At 33.3% G+C, this 11,986-nt stretch overlaps 1 pseudogene; it reads right to left on the reverse strand.

Moving 5' to 3' along the window:
* Positions 1 to 21: 21 nt before the first annotated feature.
* On the reverse strand, positions 22 to 8,010 carry LOC125578071 (annotated as a pseudogene).
* Positions 8,011 to 11,986: the final 3,976 nt, after the last annotated feature.

The raw sequence follows: 11,986 nt of genomic DNA on the forward strand, positions 1-11,986 counted from the left end.
TGCTGGATAAATAATTCTTCCTTATATTTTCATGCTCAACAATTTCGCAAATTTCCCATTCCCTGTTTTTACAGTTGCTTCACTCAGGTAATCATCTTCAGGCTCATAAACCAAAGTGAAGCCGCACTTCATCACTTTGCATGCTGCGACCTCAATTGTACCATTTGTCACTTCAAATCTAAAGGAAACTCCGGTAGACGATGGAAACTGGTGACGTTTCTTGATATTGAACAAAGTGGTGTAGCCAATGAAGACATGGTCGGACTCAATCGTATGTGGTTCATCGCCTGGTTCAGACCAACCACCAATAATGAAGCTCTCCCGACTCAAGGATACATTAGTAAACTCGCAAGTGCATTTTACTTGGAGACCGTTTGTTTGGTCCTTATAATCCTTAAACGAGACTACAACACATAGAGCTATACCATTTAATTTGCCTTTATTCCAGTCTCGAGGAAACTCCAGATTTAATACTGGTCCAAATTCTTGGTGGTTGAACCATGCAGGCATGCCACATTCAGGTAAGCAAGTACCGATCAAGGATTTGAAAACAAAATCCTAGAAATTAAATATATGCAAAGGTAATTCATTAACTTTGATATTTATGAGAGAGAATAATGAGAGACTGAGAAGAAAGTAGTAATACCTGATTATATCGATCGTCTGACATCAACTCACTTTTCCTCTGAACATAAGATATTATACTACTTTTTGAGGCTTGTTCCAGTTTGTGACAATTAGTGAAAATGAAGGTGGAATAATGAATCTTCTTTGTTGGCATAAGAACGGCTACTGGACTCGCCAGTGTCCTTAGTGAGGTACAACCATATGCATTTAAGCACTTGAGATTCGGTGGAAGCGTCGGAAGACATGTCAGATTCGTACAACATTTTACATCGAGCCATTTCAAATGGAACAATTTGCTTATATCAAATTGTAGGCTGCAAATGTTATTATTCCTGCTTAAGGAAAGGTGTCGTAGGAAGGATAAGTTGATAAAACTGCATGGCATCTCTGTTATTGATGTTTCATCAAGAAGTAAAAGCTGCAAATTTGTCATTTTCTCCTTAACGTCGGGAAAACTCTTGATCATTGAAGAACGAGAGAGTTTGAGTTCTTGAAGAGATTTGATATTCCAAAGACAATTAGGAAGAGTCGCCAGCTTTTCGCAATCGTTCAAATTTAATAGGATAAGTTTTTGAAGATTACCAATAGCTGGAGGGAGTTCAGTTATACCAGTGCCATTTAAGTATACGTTTTCTAGATTTTTCGAAATCACCTTAAATGTCCCAAGATTTGAGCAACCGCTGAGGATAAGAGTCTTTAGGGAATCAATAGTGATTGTTGGTAGAGACAAGAGACTGGTGCATTCTTTAAGGTTCAAGAGTACCAGACTTTTCATCTCTTTCATCTCTTCAGGTAACTTCTTCAAACTCGTGCAACCTTCAAGGTTTAGTCTCAATAGAGTCGGAGCTTTTGATAAGCCCAACAAAGAACTCAACCTACTCGAGTGACTGAGATCAACCCACCTCAGTTTTGGTGTATCCTGTAATGAAAAAAAACCAGAATTCCAATATTAGTCACAAAAACAACACAAAGCCAGTTTACTTTTCAACTCATTTGAGAGATACAAACCTTGGCACAGTTCCATACACTGGTAATGCTGCTGTAACGCAACCTAAGATCGATAAGATTCTTCGGATCAAAGTCTGACGGAAGTACCTTCCCTGGAAATTTCACCCAGTCGAGATACCGGACAATATTATCTAATGGAAACTCAAATCCATCTGGTACATTCAACTTGCAGTAAGCTTTACACTCTATAGGATAGCGGGAATTGTAGACTTTCAGATACCGTAGACTGCTCATACCAACAAATAATTCGTTGTCTAAGGCCATTTCCTTCATTTCAGACATGTCTATGACAACTCCTCTAACCTTGTCTCTCCCCTGCTGATCAAGTAAGTATTACATACGTTATTAAAGCACATGTTATATAAAAGTGCTAACATATAAAGTTTCAAATTTATTTATCTCACCTCTTCCTTTCTCAAGGCACTAGTGATCTCTGCACAATTTGAAGGAAATAGCCAATATTTTCCTCCATTTATTTCAAGAAGTTCCGTGGCCATCATAAACAGTAGATCATGCATCTCAACTCGACCATCACATACGTCAATCAAGAACTTATCTGTGAGACCTCTAAGTTTCTTCCCACCTTCGGCATCTTCAGGGTCAAAAGAATCAACCAAACTTGTAATGTATTTCTCATCTCGTGATCTGAAAAAATATGCAATATCAAGAAAAACATTCTTTTGATGCTCGTTTAGCTCATCATAACATATCCTCAACTTCTCTCTGACACGTTGTGTCAATGTTCCAAGTCTTGTTTTCCAGTGATGTTCGTTTCCCCCGGAAAGCTCCTCACCAAATTCCTTGAGAGCCAATGGGTTCCCTCCTGCATAACCCACGAACTTTCTGTTGGAGTAAGCTTGAAAGAAAAGGAAACTTGAGTTATAAGTTTCTAACCTAATCCTACCGAGTTATGGAAATAGGAATACTAACATATTTAGGAGTTATCTAAATGTATTACCTATAAGGATTAGGAAATATTAATCTCTATATAAGAAGATGTCAAGATGTGACATAGCTTATGAGTTTAGAGATTGAGAGCTTAAGTTTTTGAGTTAGTTTTCTTAAGCATTAATAAAGTGAGTTATACTTTATACTTTCTTTGAACTCTAGATTTGGTATCAGAGCTAAATCAAATCATGGGAGAGATCGTTGCTGTGACAAGCAATATGAAGGGAGGTTCTTCAAGCATAAAGTGTCCGATTCTGAGTGATACAAATTATACGGTTTGGACGATACGAATGAAGGTTGCTTTACAAGTTCATAAAGCATGGGAAGCTATAGACCCAGGTGAAACCGAAGGAGAAAAGAACGTTATGGCAAAGGCACTTTTGTTCCAGTCGATACCAGAATCAATGATACTGCAGGTTGGAAACCTAGATACCGCGAAAGAGATATGGGAAGCTATAAGAACAAGACATGTTGGTGCTGATCGAGTCAAAGAAGCGCGGCTGCAAACCCTAATGGCGGATTTTAATCGTTTGAAGATGAAGGAGACTGATTCAATTGATGAATTTGTCGGCAAGCTTGGAGAATTATCATCGAAATCAGCAGCTCTAGGAGAAGACATTGAAGAAACAAAACTTGTGAGAAAATTCCTTGATTGCTTGCCAAGAAAGAAATACATACTTATGGTAGCAGCACTTGAGCAGATACTTGATTTAAAAACGGCGAGATTTGAAGATGTAGTAGGAAGACTAAAAGCTTATGAGGAAAGAGTACATGAAGAAGAAGACCCACAAGAAGATCAATCTAAACTGATGTACGCGAGCTCAGAGTCACAATCAAATCAACCATACCGAGATTACAACAAGAACTACCGAGGTAGAGGACGTGGGGGACGATCATATTACAGAGGACGTGGAAGAGGGCGCTTCAATGGAGCAGTAGACACATCAAGGATAATGTGTTATCGATGTGATAAGCTAGGACATTACGCCTCAGACTGTCCTGACCGCCTCCTCAAACTGCAAGAGACACAAGAGAATGACAACTTGGACACACAGAATGCAGATGAGTTGATGATGAACGAGATAGTCTATCTTAATGAGAAGAATTGTAATCCAGACAAGTATGAAACGAATAATGACGCTGAGGATATCTGGTACTTGGATAATGGAGCTAGCAATCATATGACAGGAGATCAAAGGTATTTCTCAAGCATGGACAAGTCAATCACGGGGAAAGTAAGATTTGGTGATGATTCCAGAATTGATATTAAGGGAAAAGGAGCTATATCGTTTATAGACATGAATGGGGAGCCAAGAAGAATGACTGATGTGTATTTCATCCCTGAGCTAAGAAGTAACATCATAAGCTTGGGTCAAGCAACTGAGTCTGGTTGTGATATTAGGCTAAAAGGTGAATCACTGACCATGCATGATCAGAACGGAAAGCTCCTTGTCAAAGCAACTAGATCGAAGAACAGGCTTTACAAAGTTCGTATGGGAATAAAAGATACTCCACAACTGCACCTAAGCGAGATAAGCGAGTCAAATAGGTGGCATTCGAGACTTGGACATGTTAACACAGCGACCATGAAGGCTATGATCGACAAAGGACTCGTACAAGGAGTTCCCAGCATTGACGTCATTAAAGAAATCTGCTCATCATGTTTACTTGGAAAACAAACAAGAAAAACGTTTCCTCAAGCTACATTGTACAGAGCAGACAAACCACTTGAGCTTATCCACGGAGATCTGTGTGGGCCGATAACTCCAAGCACTCCTGGAGGAAATCGCTACATCTTTGTTGTTGTTGATGATCATTCGCGATATATGTGGACGATTCTACTCAAAGAGAAAAGTGAAGCGTTCCATAAGTTTAGAAAACTGAAAGGAGTATTGGAACAAGAAACAAAAGAAAAGGTGGGAACGTTTAGAACTGATCGAGGTGGCGAGTTCGTGTCAAACGAATTTAATGCATATTGCGATGAAGAAGGGATCACAAGGCATCTAACAGCTCCATATACTCCACAACAGAACGGAGTGGTGGAAAGAAGAAATCGAACGTTAATGGAGATGACGAGAAGCCTGCTCAAGCATATGCACATGCCTAATTATTTGTGGGGTGAAGCAATAAGACATGCTACTTACTTGATAAACAGGATAGCCACGCGATCTCTGCGTAATCAGACGCCATACGAAGTGCTACGAGGGAGAAAGCCAAACATAAGTCACCTACGGATATTTGGATGTTTGAGTTATGCTAAAGTTGATAAAGTGCACCTAAGGAAGCTCGACGACAGGTCAAGAATGCTAGTTCATCTCGGAACAGAGCCGGGATCCAAGGCCTACAGATTGTTCGATGTTGAAACACGGAGAGTTGTAGTTAGTCGCGACGTCGTATTTGACGAGACAAAAAGCTTGAACTGGAAAAAATACGATGCGAAGGTAGAAAGCTATGGTGACTTCACGGTCACGATGGGTGAGTTCGGTAATCATGGTATCACTGAGCACTCAAACCACGACACCGATAAGCTTACAGAGATTCAAGCGACGCGCGATGAGGAAGAAAACAAAGATGACGATGATGATGAAGCTCAAGACTCGGAAACAGATATGTTTGGACCAGTCAGCGAAGGAGAACAAGAAAACAGAGCATTGAGAAGAAGTGAGAGACAAACTTCCAGACCAAAATACCTTGAAGATTATGTGATGGTAGCTGAAGAAGAAGGAGAGTTGCTGCTGCTGTGTATAAACAACGAACCAAGAAGTTTTGTGGAGGCTAGTATGCTAAAGGAATGGATAGACGCGTGCAAGGATGAGATACAGTCCATTGAGAAGAATGAGGTATGGACATTAGTTGACTTACCGGTCGGAGTTAAACCCATTGGTCTCAGATGGATATTTAAGATAAAGCGCAATTCTGATGGATCGATCAATAAGTATAAAGCTCGACTAGTGGCAAAAGGATATGTACAACAGCAAGGGATTGATTTCGATGAGGTTTTTGCTCCCGTAGCTCGTCTTGAAACCATAAGACTACTTATCGGCATCGCAGCTACGAACGGATGGGAAGTTCACCATCTCGATGTTAAGACGGCCTTTCTTCATGGGGAGTTAAAAGAAATTGTGTATGTTGCACAGCCTGAAGGTTTCGAGGTTAAGGGAAGAGAGAGAAAGGTATACAAGCTCAACAAAGCACTGTACGGATTGCGACAGGCACCGAGGGCTTGGAACAACAAGTTGAATCGGATACTACTCGAGTTTGGGTTCGAAAAGTGCTCCAAGGAACACTCTGTATACAGGAAAACCGTGGAACAGAGTATTCTCGTCGTGGCTGTTTATGTAGATGACTTGTTTGTGTGTGGAGCAAGCGAGAAGATTATTGGAGATTTTAAAAGAGAGATGGAGTCAAAGTTTGATATGAGTGACTTGGGTAAACTAAGTTACTACCTTGGGATTGAAGTTCATCAAGAAGAAGGATATATAAGTCTAAACCAAAGAAGATATGCATTGAAAATCTTAGAAGAGAGTGGGATGGAGAACTGCAATATGTCGCACACACCAATGGAGAATGGTTTGAAGCTGTCAAAATCTGGTGAAGAAGAAGATGCTGATGCTACAAGGTATAGAAGAATCATCGGATGCCTAAGATATCTTTTACATACAAGGCCTGATCTCTCATACACGGTGGGAGTTCTAAGCCGATATATGACATCTCCGAAGGTGTCACATGAAGCAGCAATGAAGCATTGTCTTAGATATCTTCGAGGAACTACGTCACTTGGTCTCACGTTTGCTAGATCATCGCCAGGGATTCCAAAGCTCATTGGGTACAGCGATAGCAGTCACAATGTGGACATAGATGATGGAAGAAGCACTGCAGGTCACATATTCTACTTGGGTGATAGCATGATTACGTGGTGCTCAAGTAAGCAGGACACAGTTGCTCTTTCTTCTTGTGAGGCAGAATTCATGGCTGGAACAGAGGCTGCTAAACAAGCTATATGGCTACAAGAGCTACTAAGTGAAATCACCAAGCGACCTATCGAGAAAGTACTCATCAGAATTGATAATCAGTCCGCAATTGCTCTTACTAGGAACCCTGTTTTTCACGGCAGAAGCAAACATATACACCGACGTTATCACTTCATAAGAGAGTGCATTGAGAAGGGACAAGTCGATGTTGAGCATGTTTCGGGTGATATGCAAAAGGCTGATATTATGACCAAAGCTCTTGGAAGAATCAAGTTCAGAGAAATGAGAGACCTCATTGGGATGCAAGACATATCAAATAGAGATTTCAAGCTTAAGGGGGAGATTGTTGGAGTAAGCTTGAAAGAAAAGGAAACTTGAGTTATAAGTTTCTAACCTAATCCTACCGAGTTATGGAAATAGGAATACTAACATATTTAGGAGTTATCTAAATGTATTACCTATAAGGATTAGGAAATATTAATCTCTATATAAGAAGATGTCAAGATGTGACATAGCTTATGAGTTTAGAGATTGAGAGCTTAAGTTTTTGAGTTAGTTTTCTTAAGCATTAATAAAGTGAGTTATACTTTATACTTTCTTTGAACTCTAGACTTTCTAGCTAGCTCCATAAAATTTCCTTCAAGAGTACTGCTTAGTTGAGCTCTAAAGAGCTCTAAGCTGTCTATATCACTCAATTTTGGGACCTCATAGAGATCGCAGGTCAGTTCCTTGAGCAGTGACTTGTCCCGTGTCGTGATTACGATCCTGCTCCCCTTCTTAATCCAGTTGCAGTTCCCCACAAGCGGCTCGATCTGTTTCTTGTCTCTCACATTATCGAAAACAATCACTACTTTCTTCTTGATAAGGGTATCCTTCCAAATCTCAAGTGGATTTCTATGATCGCAAGATATAGGGTTATTCAGCAGACTTTCTACAAGTGTCTTCTGCAATTTCTGATCCTTCCACACCTCATTGTCAAACTCGATAAACGCGTGACTGCTGATCTTCTTCTTCAGCTTTTTAAATAACGTCTTAGCCAGATAGGTTTTTCCGACTCCAGCCATCCCGACGACTCCAACTATACGATTTTCATTGTCGTCGCAGTCCATAGCCAACTTTTCTTCCAACTGCTCCAGGCGTTTTTTTCCTGGTTTGATGATATTTAGTGGTCGGTCAGAGCCTTCTTCGGGCTTACAGTCTTCTCCTCCTCTTCCTTGGGGGTTGGGGCATTGTTCTCTCAGCTGTAAATCTTTGTCTAGGTATTCCCGAACATGTTCTGCGATCTTTTTTGTGAATTCTGCTTGGTTTCTGCAGAGAAACAGAGAGGCAAACCCCAATGAGGCTATTGATTTATTTGCAGTAAAAGGGTTGAAGGTAACAACTAACAATGTAAGCGAATCAAATAATACTCTTTTTCATTTATTTTTTTACTCGACTCTCCAGTATCATGCACCATGCACTAGTATAAATAGTTGCAAGATAATCAAATTGTAATGATTGATTTGCTTCTGTTTAAAATTATATTTTTTTTATCTATAATTTATTATATTTTTATTAAACTGTGATATTTAGAAAATAAAATTAATCATTATAGTAAAAATAATTTCTTAATATTTTTATATAATCTATACTATTATTTGCAAAGTAAATTTTTGAAATCGAGCTCTCACATTAAAAGTTAGAGTGGTCAATATCGTTTATACCCTTAATAAATAAAACGTATAAATAAATTAAAAAATAAAAACAAAATTTTAATTGATTTGATTAGATATTGATTAATATTAATAATAGTAAGAATTATCCAAAATCTGAAAATATAATTTTAAAAATACTATTATTTGCAAAGTAAATTTTTGAAATCTAACTCTCACGTTAAAAGTTAGAGTGGTTAATATCGTTTATACCCTTAATGAATAAAACGTATAAAATAAATTAAAAAATAAAAACCAAATTTTAATTGATTTGATTAGATCATTTATTAATATTAATAATAGTAAGAATTATCCAAAATCTGAAAATATAATTTTAAAAAGAAATAATTTATGTATATATTGTATTGTTATCTGAAAAAGTCTTTTAGTAAAAAGTTAAAAACATAAACTATATAACTAAATATTAATCAAATAAAATTCTTAATTATATAATTAAAAATAGAATATGAATTATCCAAAATCTAAAAATATAATTAAAAAATAATTTCTATATATATATTGTATTATTATCTGAAAAAGTATTTTAGTAAAACGTTAAAACATAAATTATATAATTAAATATTAATCAAACAAAATTTTTAATTATATAATTAAAAATATAATATTGAATTATTTTAAGATTTATTTTGGTAATGAATATAGTGTACAAAAGACTTTTCAAAAGTTTATGAAAATGTTTAAGCCCGACTCACGGGCAAAACACCTAGTTAGATTCGTAATAATACTGTGACTACAACTTGTAGAAGAAAGAAAGAAATCCTTTATTAAATTTAAATAATATTATTATATTTAAAAATTGTAATAATAGCGTTAGTCAAGTTAGGTATCATTATTGATATTTATAACTGATATATATGATTAATGTCATCGCAACACGTAAAAAAAACATTTTTTTTGTCAAATAATATTATAATAATTTTCAGTTCTAGACATTATTTGTATTTTTAAGAATTGTAAAAGTAAAGACAAAAACCATGTGCAGATTCTCTCTCCAATGCGAAGTATTTAATGAAATAGTTGGACTGATTTTAGTAAAAATGGTAAATCTCATTCAGTTCACACTCATGAAACTTGCAAGAGATTTTCTAAAAGTATACGTTCTATTAAAATTGACGTACAAACTAAAACTTACCTATTTAAAGTAATTTTTACATATTGTTATTTATTTTTAAAAGTTTCTAGTAATTAAACTTCTCAACTAAAGATGAATCGTAAAAAAAACTCTCAACTAAAAAACGTGTAAAATAAAACATTTTTAGCGTTAACATATGTTACCATCCGTCTAAAAAACTGTGATGGAGAGGTAATACATTAACGATTTATAATGTTAAACACTTATAATTGCGTTAACATATGTTACCCTCCACCTTTTTTTTACGATTTATCCCGATGAAAACTTTTTATTTATTATACTGCTAGCTTAAGACTCAAACTTTTATTCTATATATAAATTATATTTGCGTACTATTATTTATTTTACGTTCTTTTATATATTATAAAATAAAAAGATAATAAATATATATTGAATAATTGAGACACCATTAACTATTTAATATATAATTAAATTAGCACAAACACATAAATCAAAGTAATAAGTAATAACTCTTGTTCGATGCAACTTTTGAAATCAAAATTAAAATATTAAGTTATCAATATTTGTTCGATGCAACTTTTGAAATTAAAATATTTATTTATTTTATATGGTATGATGTTTAATAAATATATATATATATATATATATATATATATTATTCTGAATATCTGTTAAGTGAATTTTTTACTCAAATGATTTACTATCTTATTATTGTAAAAGAAATTCAACCATTAATTATAAAATTTTCAAAGCGGGACTTTTAACAGTTTTGGTAATTTATAGTGGTTTTTAAAAATTCAAATATAACATATATAAAAAATCTAATTTTTATTAAGTGGTTAATATGATTATTTAATTTATTTAATGATATAAAATTCAACAAAAATGATTTAGAATATATAAATTGTTATCAAATTATTATTAAAATCATTAATTATCATTTATAGATTTTAATCACGTTAGGTAATTTCATAGATTTTATTTTAGGAAAAAATGAAAATAGTTATTGGATATTTTAAATATTTTTATGATTAGTTTAATGGGAAGTATAATATATGTTTAGATGAACAAATATATTTCTCTAAAGACATTGAAAAGCGTTCTAATGATGACACATGTCGTAGCTAAAATGTTGTAATGCTTCTTAAGTACGTATATAAGGGATTGTATATCTATAGTTTTTTAATTATTTTTTTCTCATTTAACATTATTTTGACTTGATTAAAGGTAGATAGAAAATAATACTTTTTGCAATACGTTGTAGTACTTTCTAACTCTAAAATAGTGTAAATAGCAAAATATATTTATTTTCGATTATATTACTGTAAATCCTTGTAATTAAATTGTTTTCATATAAATAAAAAAATATTTATATAATTTGAAGTTGCTTTTAAAATATATGTCATCATTGCTGACAAAAAAATATATGTCATCATTTGAAATTAAATCATTTATATGCTTATCAATCAAAATTTATAATTGTTTTCATTTTAGTATCATATTACACCCCATTAAATTTATAAAATTAAACTTATATATTATTTCATATTAAATTTATTATGAGTTATAAAATTTGCAATCTATTCATATATTAAACATAGAAGCATACTATATATAGTGAATTAAATATATTTTAAGTTAGATATAGTGAAATGAATTTTTATCGAGATTTTCATTTTATAGTAGAAATTCATTTCTATTTTTCATAATATATGGAAAAAATAAAAATAAAGTGTAAATTGTTGCTAAATTTTGAAATTTAATGTGATACACTATATAAAAATATTTTAATATTTCAGTAGAATAAATCCTAAATAAATAGTTTGATTTAAAATATAATTATATATATATATATATATATATATATATATATATATATTATTTTTGCTGTGTAGTGTTTGAATATTTTTTATTTAATAATATTTTATTTTATTTAAATTATCATATTTAGGTATTTAGGTATTTCTATTTATTTCTATTGTAATATATATTAAATAAATTATAAATTTATCATATATAAACTGATGCTTTAAATACAACATGATATTTGATTTTTTTAAAAGTTTTGGTGATGTAGGTATTTTATATTGTGGGAAAACTATCTAATTATATAATACATTAACATTTTATGAGTTAAAAAAGTTTATCAACGAAATAATAAAAAAAAGATTTGTTAAGAAGGCATTTTCGTTAATTTGTTCAAATGAGATAATCGCATTTGTTGGTTTACAAAATGGAGGCTCATATTGACTTTTATCTCCAATAACTCCATCAGACTACTATTCATAGTAGACCTGGCAATATAAACTAAGACAGAAAACCGAAGTGAAATCGAATTCGTAAAAACTGATTCTGAAACCGATCTGATGTGTTTTTTGCTGTAAAAAAAAAAAAGAAACCGATTCGATATTCACAATATTTGAATATCTTCAAAATAATAAAAAATAAATTTGAATTACAAACGAACCGATAAACGAAAGGTAGAATCTCCAAATATAATTTATATAATTCACAGTATTATTTATATTTAATTTTTAAATACCAAATATTTTTAATATAATAGTTATAGACCAAACTATTCTTTTAAAAAAAAAAATATAGACCAAACTATTCAACAATCGAATTAT

Source organism: Brassica napus, chromosome A9 (assembly GCF_020379485.1).
Source record: "Brassica napus cultivar Da-Ae chromosome A9, Da-Ae, whole genome shotgun sequence".
NCBI lineage: Eukaryota > Viridiplantae > Streptophyta > Magnoliopsida > Brassicales > Brassicaceae > Brassica > Brassica napus.